The 17,479-nt window shown below is 48.9% G+C and overlaps 2 protein-coding genes and 1 pseudogene across 2 annotated transcripts in view; 2 read left to right on the forward strand and 1 right to left on the reverse strand.

The window, feature by feature from the left end:
- The window catches only part of LOC146860826 (transmembrane protein 115 pseudogene), a 28,422-nt pseudogene extending 20,628 nt beyond the window's left edge, over positions 1-7,794 (forward strand).
- The window catches only part of LOC146860824 (sperm-specific sodium:proton exchanger-like), a 4,630,975-nt gene that overhangs the window by 559,301 nt on the left and 4,054,195 nt on the right, over positions 1-17,479 (forward strand). The window lies entirely within an intron of this gene.
- LOC146860825 (uncharacterized) overlaps positions 1-17,479 on the reverse strand; it is a 102,735-nt gene that overhangs the window by 43,815 nt on the left and 41,441 nt on the right. The gene's annotated exons all lie outside the window — the stretch shown is intronic.

The raw sequence follows: 17,479 nt of genomic DNA on the forward strand, positions 1-17,479 counted from the left end.
GGCCAGGTGCCAGGCCAGGTGACCTGGGAGATGTGGATGGTCCGCTGCCTCTCACGGTCTTTTCCGTGGATGACCCACCTTCCTCAGGGGACCCTCAGATGCAGGCCTTGATGATGTTTGGGACGCGCCGTCGGATGAATCCTCCTCCTCCTCCCTCCCTGTGGCTGGTGTTGGTCTTCGACTGGTGGCACAGGGAGGGTTGGCCATGTTGTCGGCGATCCGAAGGAGTGAACGGCTTATGTCCGTTTGCAGTCTTGCCTCCATCCGTCCTTGGTGTTGTTGTTGACTGGCGTGTTGCTCGGCCTGCTGGTTCTTAAACTCTGTGAGGGTCTCCACTACCTGGCTGATGGCCCTGGTGTCACGCCGGTATGTGTCCATGATGTTGCGTATGTGTGACATACCGGTCCCTTCAGCTGGCTGGTCAGGTTCTCGCCTCCGCCTGCCTCCACTCCCACCACCCCTGCCCACATGAGCCTGGCCTGCCATTGTGGGCACATCGGGTCTACGGGACCCCTGAGGGATGGCAGTTGCAGGGTTGTCTGCCTCCTCCTGGGTGCCCGGCGAACCTTGTCCCTCCAGGTCAGACTAGCTCAGTTGTTCAGTGCGGGCAGGGCTCCTGGGTGTCTCCTGGGATGTGGCAGGAATGGTGGTGGTGGTTGGCACAGATGTACCCGAGGCAGGTGCTGCAGGGGCTTGGACACCAGAGGGTCCAAGTGGGTTGGGGTCATCCACGGAGTGTTGAGAGGCGTAGCTGCCGGTGGGATCAGGTTCCTCCCGAGCCTGGGACTGTGATTCTTCCCCCCATTGTTGGGGGGAGATCCATGAGGTTGCCCTGTGTGTGAGAGAGAGACAATGTTAATGCTGTTTCATGCGACATCCATGTTTCATACATATTCAAGTTGACACAGTTCCTCCAGGTAGTTGTATGTGCCTAGCATTCCCCTCACTGTTCACTTGTGGATGGGTATGTTGCGGGGGACAGATTGATATGTTCTCCTGAGTGTTTGACATGTAGATTTTTGGCTTGGATGCTTCTTTGGCTATGGATTGATCTTGTTGTGTCACATGTCCATTGTGAGAGTGGGTAAATCCATTGCCTGCCCCGGGGGTGTGTGCTTGTGTAAAGGGTGTGTGTGGCAGGGCCTGCTGGTGGGTGTAGTGTGATTTGGCTGTGGGTCTCCCAGGTGATGTATCTGTCCCCTCGTGGTGCATGCTGGCATGACCTTGAGTGTGAGTTCCTGTCCTAGATATCTGAGCTTGTGGTGTTGGTGTTTGAGTTTACAGTGGTCACAGGAGGGCCTTGTGCTGGCTACAGCAGGGCCAAGTGTCAGCTACCTTGTCAGTACTTTGCCAGTCCCTGTGCATTGCGCATGGTGCATGGGTATGTACCTGGGACATATGGGCTGAGGGCAATGGTGTCTGATTCAGAGTTGAACAATGTGTTTTGTGAGCCCCACCCTCCCAGAATCCCGGACATCCAGTCTTGGGTTTGTGCTTCGTGTACCCTGGGACATGGCATGGCCTTGCTTTGTGGATGGGGTATACACATGTTAGCGGTATGAGCGTTGTTTTTGAGTGTGGTGGCGTCCGCTGAGGGCTTGGGGGTAGTTGCGTGCATTTTGTGTAGTTGGGGTGTGGATGCCATTACCCCCATGTTACGTAAGTTGTTAGTGTGCTCACCAGGCTCTGCAACTCCTTTGACTCCGTGTACTCCCACCGGTGGAAGCAGGGCCATCACCTTCTCCTCCCAGGGATGGTAATGTACCGGTCTGCGGGGCAGCCCACCTCCAGTGATGTTGCTCTGGGCGTAGTCCTCGTTCATTTTGCGCTTGACTGCCCTCCGCAGATCGTACCACCTGGCTTGGCATTCATTCCTGGTCCTTCTGATGGGCGCAACAGCATTCACCCTATCGACGATCCTCTGCCACAGGCGTGATTTTTCGGTTATGCTGGTCTGTCTGACCAATGTTCCAAAGAGCTGTGGCTCGACTCTGATGACTTCGTTGACAAGGATGTCAAGCTCCTACCTTGTGAACTTTGGATTCTTGTCTGTGGGCATGGTGTGGGGTGAGGGTGTGGATGGTTGTGGGTGTGTGGGTGTGAATGTGAAGGTGTGTGTGGGAATGTGAAGAGGGGGTTTGTGTGAAGGAGTGTGTGTGAAGGTGTATATGTTAAGGTGTATGGGTGCAGTTGTTGGGGTGTGCTCTGTAGCTGCAGTGAGTCTGTTGCAAAGGCTCATGGTTTGTGTGTGTGGGCCCTTTTTATTGGTCCATTTGTGGGTGGGCCTGAGTTTGAATTTTTTATGGGTGTGTTATAAGAGGTGGTTGTGAGATTGGGCCTCTGTTTACCTGTTTGGATGTGCCAGGTCAGTAATTTTGATGTTTTTGTACTGTAGACGTGTTTTGTGGTGTTGTGGGAGTCGAATTTACCGTCCTTGTGCTGTTTTACAGTGTCCTGGTTCAGTACGAGTCGTTTTCGCGTATGTAAGGTGCGTCCATACGCGATGTTGTTGTACCGTGCTCGCATACGCAATGCTGTTGTAAGGTCCGTACATACGCGATGCTGGGGGACGGTTCAGGGGTACGGTGCGTCCAAGTACGGTGCTGGGGTACGGTGCATCCAAGTACGGGACTGGGGTACGGTGCTGGGGTACGGTGCGTACAAGTACGGGGCTGGGGTACGGTGCTGGGGTACGGTGCGTACAAGTACGGGGCTTGGGTATGGTGCGTCCAAGTACGGGGCTGGGGTACGGTGCTGGGGTACGGTGCGTACAAGTACGGGGCCTGGGTACGGTGCATCCATGTACGGGGCTGGGGTAGGTGCTGGGGTACGGTGCGTCCAAGTACGGGGCTGGGGTACAGTGCATCCAAGTACGGGGCTGGGGTACGGTGCTGGGGTACGGTGTGTACAAGTACGGGGCTGGGGTACGGTGCTGGGGTACGGTGCGTACAAGTACGGGGCTGGGGTACGGTGCTGGGGTACGGTGCGTACAAGTACGGGGCTGGGGTACTGTACTGGGGTACGGTGCATACAAGTACGGGGCTTGGGTACGGTGCTGGGGTACGGTGCGTCCAAGTACGCCGCTTGGGTACGGTGCATCAAAGTACGGGGCTGGGGTACGGTGCTGGGGTACGGTGCGTACAGGTACGGTGCTGGGGTACGGTGCGTCCGAGTACGGGGCTGGGGGATGGTGTGTCCAAGTATGGTGCTGGGGTACGTGCGTCCAAGTACGGGGCTGGGGTACGGTGCGGACATGGGGCGGGTACGGTGCTGACATAGGGGGGGTACGGTGCTGACATGGGGGGGACATGTGGACATACGCGGGGGAGGGGGGGGCTGTACGACTCGTATCCCGGGCACAAGTTTACCCAGGATACGAGTGGTACAGAGTTCGCTCCGTACGGGATGTATTACATACGCTTGTATATTCGGAAGGGCGGTACGGATCGTACTTGTGCGCTCGGACTTCAGTTTTACGATTTGTATGTAAAACTGTCCGGGTACGTCTCGTAGACTTTTCCCGCAGCGATTCGTATGTATTTTTCACGTACGAATCGTACTTCACCGGTGGGACGGGACTTGTACGAATCGTACGTAAAAAAATACGGATACGAGTCGTACGGGAATTTTTTTTACCCGATCGGAATCGGCACCTAAATGTAAAAAAAAAGTGATCTTAGCCATTTACACACTTTCAAGTATTTCAGGGCATAATGGGAAAGTGAGGGGAATCAATGTATTTTACATACCCTAGCCAACTCTAGTTGTTTACTTTGCAACAAAAAGAGGAGTTCATACTAAGGGCCAAATTTACATTTTGGTGGACGGAGAATTCTCCATTACCCGGGGAGAGGTCTTAACATCCTCTAGGCCAAGACTACTTGCCCGACAAATTTAAAAATGACCAGCATCAAAAGCATTGGTAGGAACCACCATCATGGCCATTCATGTCAATGCTTTTATAAGTTTCACAAATGACTCCATCAACATGACGAAGCCGTCAGCAAACTTTATTTTTAATTTTCAAAAAAAAATCCTTAAACTGGATTTTCCCTTTTAAAATAAAAATTTGAAATGGCCCCCACCATGGGAATTCTCTTCCATGGCGAAAGGCCACTATACAGTTTTCACTGTCTATTACCATCAGGGTTTTCTTAACCGTGATGGGCAGTAAAAACTGACCTGTATGTCCACCTAAGTTAGGTGGGTGGACTTAAACTCAGCCTCCGATGGCCCTTACTCTGTTCGGCCGTCGAAAGGGTGTAATCAAGCCATAGAAGGAGTAGTCTTCATTATAGTTACACCAATGATCCGCCACCATATAAATTGTGCGAGTGGATCATTAGCTTGATGGTAAGGATATACCGTCACCATGGCGATGGAGTATGTTTACCACCACAGATATAAATCCGGCCCTAAAATGTTTAGGTCGAGCCTGAGCCAGTGCGCAAGCTCTGTTCTGACAATCTGTTGTAGTAGAGTGTGAAAGAGAAGCCCGCCCACCCCCGGCCATGTTTTTCATTGGCTTGTGTCTTATTCCTTCATAAATGCTGGCTTCTGATTCTGTAATTAGCTTGTTAGTCCCTTCTTAGTACGGACAAGTCTTCATTTGTAACCACCCATGGTTACTGGGCCCTATACTTGGTTGTTACACAGTACCTGTACTATTTTCTTTATTGAGTTTCTCCTACGTTAGGCATGACATGCATTCAGTGAGCTGTGCACACTTTCACTTTCAAAGCAGCCAGGTCAATGGCGGCCGTTTGTTTGTAATGCAGTAGGTCTCACATTTAAATGTGAGATCTATAGATTTGCAAATGTTTTTTTTCATTGTGGATCCTCATATTCAGCTTGCCTATGTGTGCTCACATTAATTTTAGAGAAACGCATTCAGCTGCTGGCACAGCGTGCAATGGCCCGCCTCCCGTATGGGCATTGCAGTCTCAGGGTTACTTCTGATTCTCTTCAACTGTGTTAGTTAAGAGAGCGGACGGTACCAAGATAAGGCTGCAGCAGGGGTGGTCAGATTGGGACAAGGGAGCGTGTAATTGCCATGCAGATTACATTATAGAAAGCTCCTCTCTGTGTGAGCCGAAGATGCAGTTGCACAACAGAGATGCATCCTTTACACCCATGGGAATGGCTGGACCAACCCCCTCGGGATGGTTGGAACCAGGTGATAGTTTGTGGGTGTGTCATGTGACCCCGGGCTTTTCGTGTGTTGGGGCATATTAACAAGGCCTTTATTGCCGCTTTAGCGGCACTTTTTGCCGCTAAAGCGCTGATTTTTGTATCGCCCTATCAGCAAGCTGTCGCTAACAGGCGTTAGCGACAGATTTCTGGTGAAAGCGGCCGGTTTTCCTATCGCCTTGCATGCCAGCGATAATTATCGCTAATGACATGCAAGGTAGGCGCTCCTGACCAACAGACCTGGTAAACAGCCGCTAACAGCCCTATCGCCTATTAGCAAGGAGGCCCTGGCCCCGGTTAGCGACGTGAAAAGTCGAGCTAACCGGGGTCATCGCCGTTTTTTTAACACCTGCTATTTTCCTGACTTAACCATACCTAACATGGGGGGTTGATTATGCTGATACAACCATAGGGTCGTATCAGCAAGGTTTTCCCCCTTCCCCATGCAACATCGCTGGTTTTGTCGCGATGTTGGCCCTTCTCTCCCGCTATCGCTGGAATATTTATCGCCATAGCGCTAATTGTTGCTAATACAGCGTTAGCGTGGCGATATATTCCAGCGATAGCTGGCGATAAAATATGCGCTGAGCGCGCTCTGCGATATTTATTGCAGTTTGTTGCTAATATGGCCCGTTGTTCGGGATTTTGTGGCTTCTGCGGTAGTTAGCTTTGCTCCTCACAAGCTCCTCTTCAGTGCGGAACCTCCTCATACCCAGGCTAGTGCTCTCAGGGTAGGTGACGCCAAGGCGTAGACTGTGCATCCTACCAAGAGTGGGGGGGGGTGATGGCTCCAAGTCGCACATCCCTCTCTGGGAGTGCGGAGGTGGCAGAGCTTCACGCACCCCCCTCCTTCAGGCTCCAACTGACACTTCCCTGTAGCACCTTGGGCTGCTTCAGCTGGTCTTATAAATGACCCTTGCCCTAGCCTTCAGCTCAATTGACTTTTCTTAGGAGGCCTTTTTTTTTACCAATTCACTTAGACGTTTCCACACCTCTTCAAAGCACGCTTAAATGTCCCACAGGTACTGATCCCAGGCATTACGCATTCCTTGCCCGTAGAGTCCAACCCTGAAAATGTATCCGAATACCAGCCCTTCCATAACCTGCCTCGTAAGTCTTAACTTCACCCTTGCTAAGCTGTTAGATATTCCGCCTGACATTGCACACATAGTTGATGCCCTCCCCGGATACGACATATAATTTCCTCACAGTTCCTTATCCTTCTTCTGTGTGACGTTGTCTCATCCTTCCAGGCACGCATTCTACCGACGATCCCAACTAAAAACGTTTCACCTGCTAAACTGGACAGGAGGTCATTTCCACCAACCCTGAATAAAAAATCTCCAGGTGTGAATCCGGCAGGACCCACTATTGCACGAAGGAAATAGCGAAAGAACTTGTGTCAGAAAAATGTTAAGCCTCAAATGCTGCCCAATGCGGAGAATAACACGACTGCGCTTTTGCAGTGCATCTCGAACTGAGGGTGCCAAGCCACAGATATCAAGGTAACGGTTTCCACTGGAAAACTGCTTAGGAAGCAGAAACACAGTGGACCGAACAGAATAAGTGTTACTTGGCCGAGAAGCTGTGCTGCTAGCTGAAGACACAACGTCATTGTGGGATAGTACAAAAACGTGGATTGGAGTAATAATCCTTCTGAGAGGATAAAAAATCAGAAATTCTAACTGAGTCTGTTAAAACCTTTTATGAGTTTTCAAACTGGCTGTAGCAAATTATATTTTCCCTTTTTCGTACATTGATTTTTAAGAAAAAAATAAAGAACCAATATCCCCAGTCACTCAGCAGCACTTCCTGGCTGTACTGGCCAGCACAAGTGTAGTGGTGAAGTTAATCTATGCTACTGTCCTTCTATTGTAATTGATCACCTTCAGGGAAGACACTGTATCCACACTAGGGGTGACTCCTAGATTCTTTTTCCCACCCAACTGCTGGATATGGACACTTATTACACATGGCATGGTGGAAAAGCACATCTGGAATGTAGGTGTGAGCCTGGCCACAATGGTCGACTGGATCCTGGTACCTCTCTGGGGGGGCATTGGACCTGTTATTTTTTTTTTGCAGTACTCAACATTTCTGTGGGCATTTTGGGTGCTTTTCGTATATCTTCTAACATAGGTAGCCACTTTCAGTCAGGCGTACCTGTTTAATATCCAAATCCATGGTGCCCTGGAGTTTCTCGCAGGGGTCATAGTGGCGCTCAAACAAACCATGGGTGTCAGCATCGCCCTGAAGGTCCCACAACTTCGCAGGAAAGTAGTTCCAATGCTCCTGCTGTTGATACTGATTATCTTGCGAGTACCTACACTGATTGAGAGCAATCTGCTGGTATCCTAGGGATTTGGGGTGCTGTCAACCTGGGTGTAATTGCGTTTCTACCAAAGGCACAGCCGGAGTCGCAGAGACATGTCTGATCATTTTGCGTTTGCCACATTCTTCCCAGAGATCTTGCATCCTCTTGTGGGAGTGCTTGCCAACTTGGTGCTTGGTGCCTTGGTGAAAGCGCACATATGTCTGAAAACAGTGAAGTTATACGATGCTGGTGTTCCATCTTCTATCACCATCAGTTTACCAAGATGCTGAGTGAAGAAGGTACTATAATTCATCATTTACAATTCTCGCTACAAATGTGAAGTGTGTTAATACTTTTGTAAGAAGCATTATTTTTTCAATCATTTCATGCGAAATCAGATTAAAAAAAGCACATTTTTACTTTGAGTTGGCATGCAAGGATGTCTCATTTACAGTACGTAACCCTACATATAATTTTAAAATTTTACACAATTTACAATTTCGCTTAAAGCCATGTCATACATAAGGAATGTTGTTCTTCTTGCAGTCATGGCATGCAGTGGCAGGGAGAAACTTGAAACTATTAGCAGTCTTACCAGGCAAGGGTGTCTCATTGGTTTGGTTTGATTTCCCATATGGTTATAAAATTATACGCTCCGCAGTTAGCCTGAAAAATAAAACATGAGGGGTATATTCTCAAGAACGTGTGACAACTACCGCAAAAGATGCTTAGCGCAACTCACCACATCGCGGACCGTTGCGGGAAAATAACACCGTGTCAACGTGGTATTCTCAACACGGCGGTATCATGAGATGGGCTCACGATAACGCTTCAAATGTCCATGATAAAGTCAACAGGACGGCGCAAAAATGCGAAACACGAATGCTAAAAAAGCTGCGATGAGGCCAATAGCGATAAAAAATTCAGCGATAACCAGCAACAGCCCTGCAATTCCCACGCCTCATGCGTGAAAATGCACCATAAAAGCAGTCAAAATAATAAAAAATACATAAATAAACAGTGTATCAACATGGATGTGTGTGAGAAAGTGCCCTCTTTCTTGCATGGGATGCCCCACTTTTTGCTGAATTGCTGATGTTCTTTGACTGAGTGTGCCCTGGGCTCCTGCTAATCAGGTACCCAGGGCCTATGTTCCTTCCCTAAAACTGCATTGAAGCCTAAACCCAATTGGCATCTCTGGCCACATGTCAGCCCCTGGTAAATGGTACTACAGGTACCCAGGGCACTGTGACCAGAGAAGGCTTCTAAGGGCTGCAGCACTTATTGTGCAACCCTTAGAGGTCCTGTACCCTGACACTCACACACTGCCTTTGCAGGCTGCGTGTGTTGGTGCAGAACAAAACAAAGAGTCGACATGGCACATCCCTGTGTGCCATGCCCACAAACCACTGCCCTGGCATATATCAGTCACCCCTCTAGCTGGGTGCCCTATGCCAGTGGTGAGGGTACAGGTGCATGAGCCTTGGGCCCCTACAGTGTCCAAGTCCATTCCTGGGCACTGTAAGTGCAGTGTTGCCATTAAGAGTATATGGTGCTGGGAGGTTGTCATTACGAACTCCACAGCAACATGATGGCTACAATGAAGACTGGGAAGTTTGGTATCAAACTTTTCAGCACATTAAACCCACACTGATGTCAGTGCAGGATTTAATGTGAAATGCACGACAGAGGGCATCTTAGAGATGCCCCCTGAAATTTGACCAACTTCTAGTGACCTGTCTGAGTGGCTGCTTAGGCTGCCACCACCAGACATGTTTCTGGACCCCTGGGTCGAGAGCCTGCCACTCTTGGGGGCGTGAAACAATGCACATCCTGGGACGAGGTGCCAAGCCTCCTCCCTCCCCTAGGATGGGCAGAGTTCACGAAGGAGAAGCTTCAAAGGCATGCCACCTTTGTGAGCCTCTCCAGACCATCTGCTGCTTTCAGCAACTGGTCCCCACTGGTTCTACCCCCCGCTTTGGGTGGGAGAACCAGCAAGAAAAACAAGTGAGGAAGTGAGGTGTGCCTACCTTTGCCAACTCCACCACTCAGGAGGGGGTTTGCGAGGTGAAGCACAACTTCGAGTCCCCGCCATCTTGAGGATGGGGGGACCTAGCCAACCAGGGACAGGCTCCTGCCCCCCTCCCACAGGTGAGTGGCAGAATAGGGGTTGTACCCATCTCAGGGAAGGGACCCATTGGTCCCTGCCCTTTACCTACCTGTAACGCCCCTACATTTAGTATTTAGGGGCACCCTGAACCTTACTTCCTCAGATTAAGAAACCACAAGAAAAGAAGATAAGAAGAAGGACCAAAGAGCTGTGCAGAGCTAACAAGAGGACGATGCCCACTGACTTGGCCCCAGCCCTACTGACCTGTCTCCCCTCAAACCTGCTCCTGCAAAATCCTGGTGTGTCCTGCAGGCCAGCAACCTCACAAACCCTGGAGGACCTGCCTGCCTTCTATTCAAGGACTCTATCTCCTGAGAACACCGGACTTGTTCAAACTGCAGCTTCTGGTGCCAGCCAGAGACCGCAAGTCCAGCACACTCTGAATCCGCCGACCCCGGCCCGAGCTCGAGTGAACCAACACCACGAGGAGGTCCCCCCCGTGATCCTGACCCGAGATCCGGCGACTCCTGACCTGTCTCAAGCCTCCAGTCGATGCCTGCAGCCTCAAACCAGAAGACCCCCCCTACCGCGAGCAGAGCGGGTAAGAAAATCCGACGCGAAAAGGCACCCCTGCACCTGTGCCTCACGGCCTTGTGTTCCCAAACCAGCGGTGCCTAACCAACCCACGATATCCCAACTTACCCCTTGAAGTGGTGGTCGCACCCACAAGGTCTTCTTCCCCGAGCCTGCAGCATTTCTTCAAACCAGAGGATCTCCATAGAAAACAACAGGGCACCCGATATCGAAACAGCACTCTGCACCTTGCCGCCCCAGGGCCTCTGAGGGTGTACTTTTGGCGCCTACTTGTTTCCTCCTTTGCCTTGACCTAAACCCTAGGTGAAGTACTGGGTATTTTAGACCCAGCGGTGCAGGGACACACACCCTATGACTTCTGGGTTCACCCTGTTCCGGACCTACAGAAACACAGAGTCTTCTGGGTGAAGTCAAAGATTCGTTTATTGGCTGCAGACCAATGACAGGTATCCTAGAAGTACAACAGCGTGTATGTTCTCAGGAGACTGCTGAAAATCATAGGAACGGACTTCTCCTTAAGTACAAAATATCATGCTCCAGGCACACATTCCTTGGTTTACGATATGGTCATTTAAAAGGTATACATTACAAACGAAAAAGCAGAGTCATGATGACCATCCCACATTCCAGTTCGGCCAGCCCACAATGATTTACACAGTAAGGTTCAGATCTCACGTTTGATGTAAAGAGACCCCCCAATAAACATGAGCATCTCCTGTTTTGGGAAACAAGTCATAAAGCAGGAACAAGCAGGTGTGGAAGAGATTAGCCGGGGGATTGTGTAGAATGAAAGGGTTTTATGACGGGTCAAACCCTGATGCTAATTACAGGTGGACGGAGGAAGGGGAGCTCGTGAGACCGGTTTGACCCGGGGCAGCAGAGCCAGCTGCCCAGGTCACAGAGAAGTCAGAGGGAAAGCCCATGTACTGTGAGGCCCGTATTAACTCCATCATAGCCTATGTGAGGGCAATGACAAGATGGCCACTGCTTCCAAAATGGAACCCGCGTAGTGGAGCAGAATAACGTGTACACAGTGCATTCATAGCTAGAACGATATATAAAGCACTCGTACATGCCGCATTTACCATTTGCGGTTCGCTAATACCAAGATAGACAGGGGTAGGGCCCTGTCCCCTACGCGGTCCCGAATATTAAAGTACGACAGACCCTCCTTTTGCCCTTACATAGGCAATCACTATACTCATCTTAATTCGAGTCTAGGTCAATGTTCACGAAGTCATGGAGATGTTGCTGTAGCATCATCCTATTACTTAGCTCGTCCCTCGATACAGGTTTCCTTACACATAAGGTAGTACAGAGACCACATATCGCGGGAGCACACTGTATACACAGACAGAACAGGAAAAGAATGGCTAAGATCATTCCAATGACCATCAGAACTTTCCAACCCCAGGCAGATATCAATTCCCAGAACCATCCCACCAGTGACCAATCTCCCTTATCCACGTGTATGGCTTCAGATATTTTATGGAGTTTGGAGATGGCTTGATACACTGTTGGAGCATTATCTGGTATGAAAATGCAGCAACTGGATTGGATGACCTTGCATACCCCACCGCGGTCTGCAAGAATAACGTCTAGAACCATGCGGTTCTGCAGAGTCATAAGGCGATCCGCTTGGAGCTCAGCCGTCAAATTACTAAGGGCACCAGCCGTTACATTGACAGTGGATTCAACCACACGTGTCAGCTGTCTCAGGTTCCTACTATTGACCATAGGTCCCCAAAACGGCAGGAAACCCAAGAAGAAGTCTCCTGCTTCCTGACCGGCAGTATCCTCCTTACTAATCACACCTCTCACAACTCTGGTCTTGTGATAGTCAGAGGCGGCAGTAAATGTCGGCGGTAGCAAGTTCGCAATATAACATGTGCCCGAGAAATCAGGGGGCAGCCATGTATATGCTCGGTCATTACAGATGAAATATGTGCCCTTAGCAGCCAAAAACGCAGGGGAAAACTGTGACGGGAAAGTGTACGTTTCAGTACAATCACTTCTTCCCAGTTGAGCTCTAGGATTCTGACCATTACCCTGTAAGCAGAACCGACCCATGTGGGGTACGACCCAGATTGGAGATGAGATTTTTCGCTGTCTTTCACCCAGACTAATACTATACCCCGTCGCGTTCCATCCTACATAAGGTCTCAACTCTTCTTTGGGAATAGATGAGTATGTATTGATATCCCTACTCATATCGGCAACTCCTTTCATCAAAGCCTTATTATTGGTGATAGGTCTGATGGAACGCGGTTGGCGAGGGGAGTATGTATCTAGAGCATAGAGAAACATGGTTTGGAATGCCCATGACGATCCATTGTAACTGTACGGTAGCACCAGGTAGGGAATACCCTTGTTAATGGTATGTGGCATTAACCCACACACCCAGCAATTGGTCGTATTCATTACCAGTTGGTGCTGGTGCAAGAGCTGGATAAACGAGTTATTTACAAACTCTGATCGTCTGGTCTGTTCGTGCTCAGGCAAAGGGTGAAAAGAGTGAGAGGAGGCAGTAGAAAGAGATATAGGTTGTTCAGTGGGTGCAATGGGCTTTTGAGCGGAGAAAAACACAAATCCTACAATAAACATTATGATACTACACAGTATAAAAAGGCACAAAAAGACAAAACATTTACTTTTTACAATTCTACACATCCTTGCGTTAAAGTTCATTTCCTCAATCGGTCTCTCCATCTTAAAAAACTCCATCCTCTACTCGGGCCGCTCGCGGTGGATGAGTTTCTTCTGCTAAAGAGTACGCCTGTCAGTCCAGGGAAACGCCCTAGACCAACCAGAACCGTCGACCTAGTGTCTTCGGCCTGTACCCCAAAGTCTTGGCACCGCGACCCTGCGGCAGAACCCGGATGGTGGTTCGAAAAACAAAAATCAAGAAAGTCCTTCAGATGGGAGAGCAAAAAATGTCAAAAAGGAAATAGTGAGGAAATCTTTATTTGTCCATGGGCCTAGGTCTCAAATTATAGCGGAGACGGCCAGGTGCTGTTTGGTCTTGAAACAAAAGTTCAGGCTCAGTGGTGTCCAGTCGACTTGATGGTGGCACAGCTTCCTGCAGAATAGTGTCACTCTCTTGGTCTGAAACTGTGCCTTTTATGCGTGCGTCACTGAATGGTACAAAACGAGGTACAATGTCTGTCTCTGAGTCGACGATACCCTCCTTGACCCACTGGTCATATGGCAGAGGCAAGGGGACTATTTTGCAGTGGGTACCATGAATCCAGTGCTTCTTCCCTTTCACTCGCACTGCTGATCTTGTCGAAAGAAGAACAAGATGAGGGCCGATCCAGCGAGGCTCGTCGTTGCTCTTGCGCTGGAAATTTCGGACTAGCACCCACGTACCAGGGTTGATAGGGTGTCCAGGAGGTTCAGAGGCTTGGGGAAGAGTATCATGTACCTGTTGGTGCAAAACACGCAGTTTAACAGTCAAATCATACAGGTAATCGAGCAGTACTGGATGTTCTATTTCGCTAAATTTCGCCGGTCTTGGCACGCCCCATACATTAGCCGGGCGGCCAAAGACGACCTCATAAGGGCTAAGCCCCACTCGTGAGTGTATGGTCATTCTGGTGGACAGGAGTGCTAGAGGCAGAGCGTCAGGCCATTTAAGACCGGTGCTCGCCTGGATTTTAGCCAGCTTGAGCTTTAAGGCTCCATTGTAGCGTTCTACTAATCCAGCTGATTGGGGGTGATTTGCAGCATGGAACTTCTGCTTTATCCCTAGCCCTTCACATACATTCTTCATCACTTTACCCACAAACTCACTTCCGTTATCACACGACACCATTCTTGGCATCCCAAACCTAGGGAAAAACTCCTTCACAAGGGCTTTGGCTGTGGATAGGGCAGTGTTATCTTTCAGAGGATAAGCCTCAATCCATTTTGAGAAAGCACAAACAACCACCAATACATATTTCAGGTTGTTGCATCTTTCCATGTGAATAAAGTCCAGCTGCAAAACTTCAAATGGACATGATGGGGGTGCAAAGTGACCAGCCGGAGTTGGGGTTCCCCTACCAGGGTTGTACTTCAAGCATACTATGCAATTCTTGACCACATTCTCTGCACACTTGGGAATCCCAGCATTCTGCCATACTGGAGCCAACAACTTGCATATACCTTTCGTACTGATATGTGCCATTCCATGTGCCATAGTAACCACTGGAAGCACATATGCATCAGGCAACAACCATCGCCTGTGTTCTGTCAGATCAATCCAACAACCATTCTCATCCAACTTACCCATACTTTCTCTCCACTTGCTTAACTCTTCCTCTGTGGCTTCAGCTTGAAGCAACCTCACACTCTCTATTGTGTTCTCACACATCCCCACATCATTAACCCATCTTGCGGGACCTGCAACATACATTCTAGTCTTCACATTCTGTGCTGTCTCTTTCGCGGTCTCATCAGCAAACGCATTCCCACGTCCAACATCATCTGTGACTTTCCTGTGCGCACTGCATTTCATGATCGCAACTTGCAACGGTAGGGTCAGTGACTCAAGGAGATCATTCACCAACTTGCCATTCTGAATTTTAGCTCCATGCGACGTCAGGAACCCACGCTCTTTCCACAGTCGCCCAAAATTATGAGCCACGCCAAAGGCGTACTGGCTATCTGTGTATATGTTCACTCTCATTCCTTCGGACAACACACATGCTCTCGTGAGGGCGATTAATTCTGCTGCTTGGGCCGAATTATGTGGCACTCGTGCAGTTTCCACGACCGTGTGCAAAGTCGGGATAGCATAGGCAGCAGTCGTGTCACCATTAGGGAGCTTAAAACATGACCCATCTACCCATAAAGTGCCATCACACTCAGTCAGGGGAGTATCTTTTAGATCTACTCTCCCTTTCGTCTCTTCTTCTGTTCTGAACAGACAGTCATGTTGCTCAATCTCATCTGAGTCTGCTGGAATTGGCAACAATGTAGCTGGATTCAGCGTATTGCATCTCTTTATGTGTATGTGATTAGCTAACAGTGTAAGTTCGTAGCCCGATAATCGTGCACTAGTCAAGTGTTGCGTCTTAGTTCTATTTAGTAATGTGTCTACAGCGTGTGGAACTATGACAATCAATGTATTGTCCATTACCAAACCAGCAGATTGTCGGATAGACATCGCTGCAGCAGCTGTCGCTCTCAGACAGCTTGGCAATGCCCTCGCTACAGGGTCCAAGGTTGATGAAAAATATGCGCATGGGCGCGGTCTGTCGCCAAAAGGCTGTGTTAACACTGACAACGCACATCCATCTTTCTCGTGAACATACAATGTAAAAGGTTTGCTGTAGTCAGGAGTACCCAACACAGGTGCTGAACATAATGCATTACGCAATTCCACAAAACTTTTCTGGCACTCTTCAGACCATGGGATAGGATTCGGTGTGTCTTTGCATGTTAAGGCTAACAAAGGTTTTGCCAATAAAGAAAAACTAGGGATCCAATGCCTACAGTATGAAGTGATGCCCAAGAAAGCACGCACTTCTCTCTGTGTTTTTGGCACACTCAACTGTGCAATGGCTTGAATTCTTTCTGGGGTCAGTTTCCTTCCCTCCTTCGATAAGAGATGACCTAAGTAGGTCACTTCTTGTCGACAATATTGCAGCTTAGAGAAAGACACTTTGTGATGGAAAACGGATAAATGGCGCAACAGTGACAATGTGGCTTCTTTACAGATCTTCTCAGTATCCGCAGCGATCAGTAAATCGTCCACGTACTGAATCAGGATAGCGCCACTAGGTAAAACAAGTGCATCAAGCTGCGCTTTCAAAGCCTGACTATATATGGATGGACTCTCACAGTAGCCCTGGGGAGCGCGTTTGAAACGGAAGCTTCGGCCTCTCAGACTAAAACCAAAAATATCTCTGCTCTCTTCTGCAATTGGGATACTAAAGAAAGCATTCTTTAAATCGATCACTGAAAACCAGGCAGCAGAGGCTGGAATCATCGTTAACAAGGCAGTTATATCAGGGACAACCGGAAACTGTGGCACAACAATCTTATTAACCTCTCTGAGATCAATCACAAACCTGTAAACAGGTGGCTGTGAAGGATCCGTTCGTTTTAAGACAGGTAAAATCGGACTATTGCAAACGTTGCCTCTTGTCTCTTCAATCACACCCTTCTTAATCAAGTCGCTGACAATGTCTAACAATGCTTTCTGCCCTTCATTAGAGATCTTGTACTGGGGAATACGTGGCAGTCTGACATTAGCCTTTAAAGTCACCACGTATGGCGGTATCTCCAAGAGGCCCACATCATTGGGACCAGTAGCCCAAAGGGCATCCGGAAGGGACGACAATTCAGGTGACATCGTGTTTTTAGACAAATACATTGGGGAAACCACTTTCTTGCCTAATGTAAGTTGTACTCCTGAAGGAGAACAATACAGTGTAGCGTGCAATCTTTTCAACAAATCTAATCCCAGCAAATTCTCACCACAACCTGTTGTCAGGATCAGGGGTGCTTTCAGCTCACAAGGTCCAACAGAAAGTGACATGGGACTGGAAATCGGGTTCCTAACCGGGGTGCCAGAAAAACCTACTGAAACATTTATATCGCCAGACAAAGGTGCGCCAGGGAGTTTTGAATGCATGATTGAACTCTTTGCAGCACCAGTGTCTAGCAGAAAAGGCTCCGTTACATTTGCTGTAGTCACCTCAACATACGGTCCACTCTGATCCACTGGCACTGAAACAACTCCCTCTCTCTGTCTATGGCTGTCCTAGTAATCAATATTCTCTGCATCACCGTCCTCTGCATAATAATCATTATTATAATACTGTGCCGTATTACTAGTCGCGTTAGCTTGCTGATCAAAGCTATTGATGGTACTTTGAGGCGGCAGAGGACGCGCGTTCTGGGGAACACTTCCACGCCCTCTGCCTCTAGGAGCTTGCTGACCACCCCTTCCTCTTGCGCCATACGCATTACCGTTCCGCTGCATTAATTTAGGGCAACTGTATTTAAAATGACCTTCCTCTTTACAGTATGAACATTGGTTGGGACCTACAGGGACACGTGGTTGATAATACCCGTTCATTTGCTGGTTGTTCTGAAACTGTTGGGGTTGGTGATAGACACCTTGGGGTTGTCTATAATTATTCTGACCTCCACGTGGCGGATAGGCCTGCTGTAAAAGGACTTTTGTCTTTAGTTCCTTCGTTTTCTTTTCTGTTCTATCTTTCTCGTCCTTATCTCTATTTTCATAATACTGTGCAGTAGCCAGTATTTGCGCTGAAGAA

The sequence above is a fragment of the Triturus cristatus genome, chromosome 3_1 (genome assembly GCF_964204655.1).
Source record: "Triturus cristatus chromosome 3_1, aTriCri1.1, whole genome shotgun sequence".
Taxonomy (NCBI): domain Eukaryota; kingdom Metazoa; phylum Chordata; class Amphibia; order Caudata; family Salamandridae; genus Triturus; species Triturus cristatus.